This window comes from Dipteris shenzhenensis, chromosome 13 (assembly GCF_047967505.1).
Source record: "Dipteris shenzhenensis isolate YYH24624 ecotype China chromosome 13, Dip_SZ_1.0, whole genome shotgun sequence".
Classification (NCBI taxonomy): domain Eukaryota; kingdom Viridiplantae; phylum Streptophyta; class Polypodiopsida; order Gleicheniales; family Dipteridaceae; genus Dipteris; species Dipteris shenzhenensis.
This window is the reverse complement of record NC_141608.1, coordinates 225,158-235,984: the sequence shown is the minus strand read 5'-3', so window position 1 is coordinate 235,984 and position 10,827 is coordinate 225,158. Positions and strand designations below refer to the sequence as shown.

The window sequence follows — 10,827 nt, the reverse complement described above, 5'->3', positions numbered from 1 at the left end:
CTGGCTCTATACACGCGATTTTACACGCAAATGCCTGCAAACTGGTTTAGGGTTTAGGGTTAGGGTTTAGGGTTTAGGGTTCAGGGTTTAGGGTTTAGGGTTTAGGGCATACCTGAGTAGCAACGTTGTGCGAATTGCACCAATTCAACTGCTGCTGCTCGATAGGCATGCTATGGTCATCTTTGTCTGTTAGGGCGTAAGGGGCATGAACAGACTTCAGTGAACCGTCTTCAGTTGTTACCTGAAACCCTTTAGACTGTGGCCACTTGACAGGTCAGAGCATCATCATTGGATATATGCGATCAGCTGATGCAGTGATATTATCAAAATTGGAATGCGATTGTACAGGCGGATTTACGGTAGTAGAGCGGCGATACTGTAGACTGGCATCAGCAGGAAATTGGGATGCAGCTGTAGAAGTTCCCCAATCTCTGATAGATTCGACTTTGTCAGGGGAGAGATCAGGAGCAGCATCGGAGGCACTAGCTCGGCTCTCATCAGGGATTCCGACAATAGAAACATGAGAGGTTGATGGGAAAGATAAACGCATAACGCGCTTACCCTTTTCACTTGGGGTGCTACGGCGAACCACCGATTTTGTTGGAGCATCCTCAACCTGAAACATCAGCATTTTGGAAAAGGAGGAGGCTTCATCCGAGACTTGCTGATAATGCATTTCCCACTCTTCTGGCATAGGCAGAGCGTCGAAATGGAACCTGGTCACTTCTGCATTAGTTTTGCCGTAGATTTTACATTCATCATTAGTAGTGACATGGCGAGGGACGGGATTAATGGTAGATACTAAATAATTCACAGATCGGACATGGATAGCACAGTGCTCTGATTTTGGCTTCATGGCTAGACCTTTAATCTGGACGTACAAACGCAGAGCAGTGGACAAGTGGGGGTCCGTGAGAGACATCTTGAAATTAGGATAGACTATTGTGTGTAAACAGGCTCTCGATTGAGAGACTACCATGGATGAGTCCTATGCGGGCATCTTTAATATTATAGTGGCGAGTATCTACCAAACTAACCATGCAAGTAGCATTTACACCCATGCGGAAAAGCGGTTCTATGGCTCAGATAAAGCATCCATAATGTATGTATTTGTATCCGGAAGACTAAAAAGAATCAATCTCGTGGGGGGCAAAGAGAGGGAGATAAACACCGGTGGAACCCTCATCAGCCACATTGATCACTACTTCGGATACCTTTACATGTTTGAGAGCCTTGAAATGGAACGCAGAGAACTTGTAAATATCATCAGCGTTGATCATTGGCATATTCCATGCCGCCTTGTTGTCCACAAGTTCGGTAGATGAGGAAGCAGAGGAAAAAGGGCGGGGAGCAGAAAAACGGGAAGAGAGAGATCGAATCACCATGGCCATATTGGGGTAAAGAACTTCTGTGATAAGGAATCCTCAAGCGGGGCGGCTCAACCTCAACACGGCTTCTTTGTCGGCCTTTAATAGGGAGCTCTCAATACTCTCTTGGATCTTCTTACACACAGGGTTTAGGGTTTAGGGTTTAGGGTTTAGGATTTAGGGTTTTAGGGTTTTAGGGGTTTAGGGGTTTAGGGGTTTAGGGGTCTAGGGTCAAGGGTCTAGGGTCTAGGGTCTAGGGTCTGGGGGGTTTCGGGTTTAGGGTTTAGGGTTTAGGCTCTAGGGTCTAGGGTTTAGGGTCTAGGGTTTAGGGTTTAGGGTTTAAGGTTTAGGGTTTAGGGTTTAGAGTTTAGGGTTTAGGGTTTTAGGGTTTTAGGGTTATAGGGTTATAGGGTTATAGGGTTTAGGGTCTAGGGTTTTAGGGTTCTAGGGTTTAGGGTTTAGGGTTTCGGGTTTAGGGTCTAGGGTTTAGGGTTTAGGGTTTAGCCCATCATCGTATGCGAGTTTCTTAAGGTGAGATCTTTTATTACTTAAGATCTCCCTTATTCGCGTCCTTAGGGTTTTAGGGTTTAGGGTTTAGGTTCAGGGTTTAGGGTTTAGGGTTTAGGATTTAGGGTTTCGGGTTTAGGGTTTAGGGTTTAGGGCATACCTGAGTAGCAACGTTGTGCGAATTGCACCAATTCAACTGCTGTTGTTCGACAGGCATGCTATGGTCATCTTTGTCTGTTAGGGCGTAAGGGGCATGAACAGACTTCAGTGAACCGTCTTTACTTGTTACCTGAAACCCTTTAGACTGTGGCCACTTGACAGGTCAGAGCATCATCATTGGATATATGCGATCAGCTGATGCAGTGATATTATCAAAATTGGAATGCGATTGTACAGGCGGATTTACGGTAGTAGAGCGGCGATATTGTAGACTGGCATCAGCAGGAAATCGGGATGCAGCTGTAGAAGTTACCCAATCTCTGATAGATTCGACTTTGTCAGGGGAGAGATCAGGAGCAGCATCGGAGGCACTAGCTCGGCTCTCATCAGGGATTCGGACAATAGAAACATGAGAGGTTGATGGGAAAGATAAACGCATAACGCGCTTACCCTTTTCACTTGGGGTGCTACGGCGAACCACCGATTTTGTTGGAGCATCCTCAACCTGAAACATCAGCATTTTGGAAAAGGAGGAGGCTTCATCCGAGACTTGCTGATAATGCATTTCCCACTCTTCTGGCATAGGCAGAGCGTCGAAATGGAACCTGGTCACTTCTGCATTAGTTTTGCCGTAGATTTTACATTCATCATTAGTAGTGACATGGCGAGGGACGGGATTAATGGTAGATACTAAATAATTCACAGATCGGACATGGATAGCACAGTGCTCTGATTTTGGCTTCATGGCTAGACCTTTAATCTGGACGTACAAACGCAGAGCAGTGGACAAGTGGGGGTCCGTGAGAGACATCTTGAAATTAGGATAGACTATTGTGTATAAACAGGCTCTCGATTGAGAGACTACCATGGATGAGTCCTATGCGGGCATCTTTAATATTATAGTGGCGAGTATCTACCAAACTAACCATGCAAGTAGCATTTACACCCATGCGGAAAAGCGGTTCTATGGCTCAGATAAAGCATCCATAATGTATGTATTTGTATCCGGAAGACTGAAAAGAATCAATCTCGTGGGGGGCAAAGAGAGGGAGATAAACACCGGTGGAACCCTCATCAGCCACATTGATCACTACTTCGGATACCTTTACATGTTTGAGAGCCTTGAAATGGAACGCAGAGAACTTGTAAATATCATCAGCGTTGATCATTGGCATATTCCATGCTGCCTTGTTGTCCACAAGTTCGGTAGATGAGGAAGCAGAGGAAAAAGGGCGGGGAGCAGAAAAACGGGAAGAGAGAGATCGAATCACCATGGCCATATTGGGGTAAAGAACTTCTGTGATAAGGAATCCTCAAGCGGGGCGGCTCAACCTCAACACGGCTTCTCTGTCGGCCTTTAATAGGGAGCTCTCAATACTCTCTTGGATCTTCTTACACACAGGGTTTAGGGTTTAGGATTTAGGGTTTTAGGGTTTTAGGGGTTTAGGGGTTTAGGGGTTTAGGGGTCTAGGGTCAAGGGTTTAGGCTCTTCTGGGGGCTCTCCATCAGAACTTCCTGAGGAGATCTCAATATCAACATGGAAGGGTTGTCGTCGGTGAGGAAGATTCATCAGGCTATATACATTGGGGTCGTCATCTTCGGATGTTGGAGAAGCATGTATCTGGCAATGGAGACATTCTGGAGTAGCTGGATTTTGATGAATGGGATCGCCGAGGAGTACGGCCATACTTAGAACTTGGAGGGCAAAAATTTTGGTGACCCACAAACTGTTCACATATGGCCGGTGAAACAAGACCAACCTTTTTAAGCTTGCGCCGGAGAGTGTATTCTGTACATTGTCGACGGATATATACCTGGACCATCTGGAATAGATTAGAAAAAGTATAATCTGCGACTGTCTTGTGGATTTCAGTTGGTTGATTGTCAATGTTGACAATCTTCGTCTGCGCTTCGATGACTGCCATGACTGCTTCTCCAAGTCGGTGTGGTAAGTTGTACAGGTAATGGCGCTTTGCTGCGGTGTCAGAAAAAATACCAGCTCTATAAACCAGCTGTTGCACATGTGCATTGTAGGCTTCTAACTGAAAAAGATCGCATAGCTTGAGAGCAGAAAATTCATTTGCTGCCTGGGCACGATCATCTGTGAAAGTAGGCAGAAACTGATTGGAGATTGCTGCTATAAGGGAATCAGGGGCATTAGGTTGATTATTGATATCAACACTTGCAAAGATTTGCTCTTTGGATTCATCTGATAAGAACTTCTACAGCTGCATCCCGATTTCCTGCTGATGCCGAAACCCTAAACCCTAAACCCTAAACCCTAGACCCTAAACCCTAAACCCTAAACCCTAAACCCCTAAAACCCTAAAACCCTAAAACCCTAAACCCTAAACCCTAAACCCTAAACCCGTTTGCAGGCAGGCAACCCTAAACCCTAAACCCTAAACCCTAAACCCTAAACCCTAAAACCCTAAAACCCTAAAACCCTAAACCCTAAAACCCTAAAACCCTAAAACCCTAAACTCTAAACCCTAAACCCTAAACCCTAAACCCTAGACCCTAGACCCTAGACCCTAGAGCCTAAACCCTAAACCCTAAACCCGAAACCCCCTAGACCCTAGACCCTAGACCCTACACCCTTGACCCTAGACCCCTAAACCCCTAAACCCCTAAACCCCTAAAACCCTAAACCCTGTGTGTAAGAAGATCCAAGAGAGTATTGAGAGCTCCCTATTAAAGGCCGACAGAGAAGCCATGTTGAGGTTGAGCCGCCCCGCTTGAGGATTCCTTATCACAGAAGTTCTTTACCCCAATATGGCCATGGTGATTCGATCTCTCTCTTCCCGTTTTTCTGCTCCCCGCCCTTTTTCCTCTGCTTCCTCATCTACCGAACTTGTGGACAACAAGGCGGCATGGAATATGCCAATGATCAACGCTGATGATATTTACAAGTTCTCTGCGTTCCATTTCAAGGCTCTCAAACATGTAAAGGTATCCGAAGTAGTGATACATGTGGCTGATGAGGGTTCCACCGGTGTTTATCTCCCTCTCTTTGCCCCCCACGAGATTGATTCTTTTCAGTCTTCCGGATACAAATACATAGATTATGGATGCTTTATCTGAGCCATAGAACCGCTTTTCCGCATGGGTGTAAATGCTACTTGCATGGTTAGTTTGGTAGATACTCACCACTATAATATTAAAGATGCCCGCATAGGACTCATCCATGGTAGTCTCAATTGAGAGCATGTTTATACAATAGTCTATCCTAATTTCAAGATGTCTCTCACGGACCCCCACTTGTCCACTGCTCTACGTTTGTACATCCAGATTAAAGGTCTAGCCATGAAGCCAAAATCAGAGCACTGTGCTATCCATGTCCGATCTGTGAATTATTTAGTATCTACCATTAATCCCGTCCCTTGCCATGTCACTACTAATGATGAATGTATTATCTACGGCAAAACTAATGCAGAAGTGACTAGGTTCCATTTCGACGCTCTGCCTATGCCAGAAGAGTGGGAAATGCATTATCAGCAAGTCTCGGATGAAGCCTCCTCCTTTTCCAAAATGCTGATGTTTCAGGTTGAGGATGCTCCAACAAAATCGGTGGTTCGCCGTAGCACCCCAAGCGAAAAGGGTAAGCGCGTTATGCATTTATCTTTCATAGCCACCGCCGTCTCAGAGTCCTTCCTACAATTCAAATCGACCGTCGTAGATTTTCCTCTGATGCTGCTCCTGATCTCTCCCCTGACAAAGTCGAATCTATCAGAGATTGGGTAACTTCTACAGCTGCATCCCGATTTCCTGCTGATGCCAGTCTACAGTATCGCCGCTCTACTACCGTAAATCCGCCTGTACAATCGCATTCCAATTTTGATAATATCACTGCATCGGCTGATCGCATATATCCAATGATGATGCTCTGACCTGTCAAGTAGCCACAGTCTAAAGGGTTTCAGGTAACAAGTAAAGACGGTTCACTGAAGTCTGTTCATGCCCCTTACGCCCTAACAGACAAAGATGACCATAGCATGCCTGTCGAACAGCAGCAGTTGAATTGGTGCAATTCGCACAATGTTGCTACTCAGGTATGCCCTAAACCCTAAACCCTAAACCCTAAACCCTAAACCCTAAACCCTAAACCCGAAACCCTAAATCCTAAACCCTAAACCCTAAACCCTGAACCTAAACCCTAAACCCTAAAACCCAAACTCGAAACCCTAAACCCTAAACCCTAGAACCCTAAAACCCTAGACCCTAAACCCTATAACCCTATAACCCTATAACCCTATAACCCTAAAACCCTAAACCCTAAACTCTAAACCCTAAACCCTAAACCTTAAACCCTAAACCCTAAACCCTAGACCCTAGAGCCTAAACCCTAAACCCTAAACCTGAAACCCCCCCAGACCCTAGACCCTAGACCCTTGACCCTTGACCCTAGACCCCTAAACCCCTAAAACCCTAAAACCCTAAATCCTAAACCCTAAACCCTGTGTGTAAGAAGATCCAAGAGAGTATTGAGAGCTCCCTATTAAAGGCCGACAAAGAAGCCGTGTTGAGGTTGAGCCGCCCCACTTGAGGATTCCTTATCACAGAAGTTCTTTACCCCAATATGGCCATGGTGATTCGATCTCTCTCTTCCCGTTTTTCTGCTCCCCGCCCTTTTTCCTCTGCTTCCTCATCTACCGAACTTGTGGACAACAAGGCGGCATGGAATATGCCAATGATCAACGCTGATGATATTTACAAGTTCTCTACGTTCCATTTCAAGGCTCTCAAACATGTAAAGGTATCCGAAGTAGTGATCAATGTGGCTGATGAGGGTTCCACCGGTGTTTATCTCCCTCTCTTTGCCCCCCACGAGATTGATTCTTTTCAGTCTTCCGGATACAAATACATACATTATGGATGCTTTATCTGAGCCATAGAACCGCTTTTCCGCATGGGTGTAAATGCTACTTGCATGGTTAGTTTGGTAGATACTCGCCACTATAATATTAAAGATGCCCGCATAGGACTCATCCATGGTAGTCTCTCAATCGAGAGCCTGTTTATACACAATAGTCTATCCTAATTTCAAGATGTCTCTCACGGACCCCCACTTGTCCACTGCTCTGCGTTTGTACGTCCAGATTAAAGGTCTAGCCATGAAGCCAAAATCAGAGCACTGTGCTATCCATGTCCGATCTGTGAATTATTTAGTATCTACCATTAATCCCGTCCCTCGCCATGTCACTACTAATGATGAATGTATTATCTACGGCAAAACTAATGCAGAAGTGACCAGGTTCCATTTCGACGCTCTGCCTATGCCAGAAGAGTGGGAAATGCATTATCAGCAAGTCTCGGATGAAGCCTCCTCCTTTTCCAAAATGCTGATGTTTCAGGTTGAGGATGCTCCAACAAAATCGGTGGTTCGCCGTAGCACCCCAAGCGAAAAGGGTAAGCGCGTTATGCATTTATCTTTCCCATCAACCTCTCATGTTTCTATTGCCGGAATCCCTGATGAGAGCCGAGCTAGTGCCTCCGATGCTGCTCCTGATCTCTCCCCTGACAAAGTCGAATCTATCAGAGATTGGGTAACTTCTACAGCTGCATCCCGATTTCCTGCTGATGCCAGTCTACAGTATCGCCGCTCTACTACCGTAAATCCGCCTGTACAATCGCATTCCAATTTTGATAATATCACTGCATCAGCTGATCGCATATATCCAATGATGATGCTCTGACCTGTCAAGTGGCCACAGTCTAAAGGGTTTCAGGTAACAAGTAAAGACGGTTCACTGAAGTCTGTTCATGCCCCTTACGCCCTAACAGACAAAGATGACCATAGCATGCCTGTCGAACAACAGCAGTTGAATTGGTGCAATTCGCACAACGTTGCTACTCAGGTATGCCCTAAACCCTAAACCCTAAACCCGAAACCCTAAATCCTAAACCCTAAACCCTAAACCCTGAACCTAAACCCTAAACCCTAAAACCCTAAAATCCTAAACCCTAAACCCTAAACCCTAGACCCTAAACCCGAAACCCTAAACCCTAAACCCTAGAACCCTAAAACCCTAGACCCTAAACCCTATAACCCTATAACCCTATAACCCTAAAACCCTAAAACCCTAAACCCTAAACTCTAAACCCTAAACCCTAAACCTTAAACCCTAAACCCTAAACCCTAGACCCTAAACCCTAGACCCTAGAGCCTAAACCCTAAACCCTAAACCCGAAACCCCCCAGACCCTAGACCCTAGACCCTAGACCCTTGACCCTAGACCCCTAAACCCCTAAACCCCTAAACCCCTAAAACCCTAAAACCCTAAATCCTAAACCCTAAACCCTAAACCCTAAACCCTGTGTGTAAGAAGATCCAAGAGAGTATTGAGAGCTCCCTATTAAAGGCCGACAAAGAAGCCGTGTTGAGGTTGAGCCGCCCCGCTTGAGGATTCCTTATCACAGAAGTTCTTTACCCCAATATGGCCATGGTGATTCGATCTCTCTCTTCCCGTTTTTCTGCTCCCCGCCCTTTTTCCTCTGCTTCCTCATCTACCGAACTTGTGGACAACAAGGCGGCATGGAATATGCCAATGATCAACGCTGATGATATTTACAAGTTCTCTGCGTTCCATTTCAAGGCTCTCAAACATGTAAAGGTATCCGAAGTAGTGATCAATGTGGCTGATGAGGGTTCCACCGGTGTTTATCTCCCTCTCTTTGCCCCCCACGAGATTGATTCTTTTTAGTCTTCCGGATACAAATACATACATTATGGATGCTTTATCTGAGCCATAGAACCGCTTTTCCGCATGGGTGTAAATGCTACTTGCATGGTTAGTTTGGTAGATACTCGCCACTATAATATTAAAGATGCCCGCATAGGACTCATCCATGGTAGTCTCTCAATCGAGAGCCTGTTTATACAATAGTCTATCCTAATTTCAAGATGTCTCTCACGGACCCCCACTTGTCCACTGCTCTGCGTTTGTACGTCCAGATTAAAGGTCTAGCCATGAAGCCAAAATCAGAGCACTGTGCTATCCATGTCCGATCTGTGAATTATTTAGTATCTACCATTAATCCTGTCCCTCGCCATGTCACTACTAATGATGAATGTATTATCTACGGCAAAACTAATGCAGAAGTGACCAGGTTCCATTTCGACGCTCTGCCTATGCCAGAAGAGTGGGAAATGCATTATCAGCAAGTCTCGGATGAAGCCTCCTCCTTTTCCAAAATGCTCATGTTTAGGATGAAACCCTAAACCCTAAACCCTGAACCCTAAACCCTAAACCCTAACCCTAAACCCTAAACCAGTTTGCAGGCATTTGCATGTAAAATCGCGTGTATAGAGCCAGTCAGACGCACTGATACACAAGCTTGTACATGCGTTCTAACAGTTTTGTTGCAGTGCTACACGCGAATTTAATAGAGTATCCGTACATATACACGCAATTTTTTGCAAACTTTACGCACAGATACACGCGAACAGAGAGCGAAAAAAAAAATCTAGAGAGTGCTATTTGGTGCTTGAATGCCGTTCCAGCATTCTAGCACCCAATAGCACTCTCTAGATTTTTTTTGGGGTGCATTGCACCATCCACAAAGAACATTTTGTGCATTGTCAATACACAATTCAAGAATGACATGAATGTAGACATTATCAAAACACGATTCAAGACAGACATAAATGCAATACTATCAATACACGATTCAATACTATCAAAATTTTATGTGTACACATATATAAAAGGGAGTCCATATGTCGAAGTAGCCCATGGCTTCAATTATAAACAAATATATACAAAATCAAATTGGTTTGTCTAAAAAAGCCCATGGCTTCAGTTACAAAAATATATATACAACCACATCCTCAATACGGATGTGATACTATAAGTTTGACTACTACTCAGACCCAGATGATGACCCGCTACTCCCTCCATGATCAGATGAGCTCACATTAATATACATGTTCGATAAGTAGTGCTCACATCCAGTAGGAGCACTGGCGGCAGATGGATCATCAGCAACAGGAGCATCAGCAGGTGCAGTAGCAGCTTGTGCCTGTTCAAGTAAGATATCATATATAAGTATATATATATGTAATTCAATAAACCAAAATCATTTGTTTAGAGTTTTCAAGTACCTGTCAATCGTACGGTCTCATGGCCATCTCAAACTGCGCGTCTGTAATACGTCCCTCAGTTCTAAAGAGGGCCCATGTGTCACATCTGCTATGCCGATGAGCATACACAGTCTCATGGGATGTGGGCTTCCTCCCCATAACCCGTCATTGTAACATAATCAACACAATTTGTAAGATTAAAACAATCATAGAATCAATGAATCAAGTAAACAATCAAATAAGGTGGCAAGATACTTATGAACTCTGCCTCCCACGACTCGATGCCTCCAGATCCGAAATGCAAAGATCCAATGGTCTCCATCTGGATCCGTCGTGCCTCCACATGCTGCCTGCTGTTCACGCCACACTATGCTCGTTTCTTTGCCTCCTTCCACTCGTGTTTGTGCACAGTGGCAGGTTTCTCGATAGGATAGCCACTCGTAGGTGTCACAGGCCTCACTACTACAAGGATTGTCAACCCATAGAGTGGATGTCCAACCTTCCACTGCAGTGGCTACAACAATTACTCCTTTGTGCAGTGGTTGCGGAGTCGATCATTTGTATCATGATTGCTCAATGCGAAGGCCCGTCGCTCCTGCGGGGTGGACCCTAAGACTACGAGCCTAAATCTTTTTGGAATCGAACAGGGTAGAATAGCCCAAGTGTCACTGAATGCTATCACAAGATTGCAGGCTAGGGCATTCACGAGAG

General features: G+C 45.1%; 1 pseudogene; it reads right to left on the bottom strand.

Annotated features, from left to right (window-relative positions):
• Positions 1 to 9,896: 9,896 nt before the first annotated feature.
• Positions 9,897 to 10,438, bottom strand: LOC147894882 (uncharacterized; annotated as a pseudogene).
• Between the last annotated feature and the right edge of the window lie 389 nt (positions 10,439 to 10,827).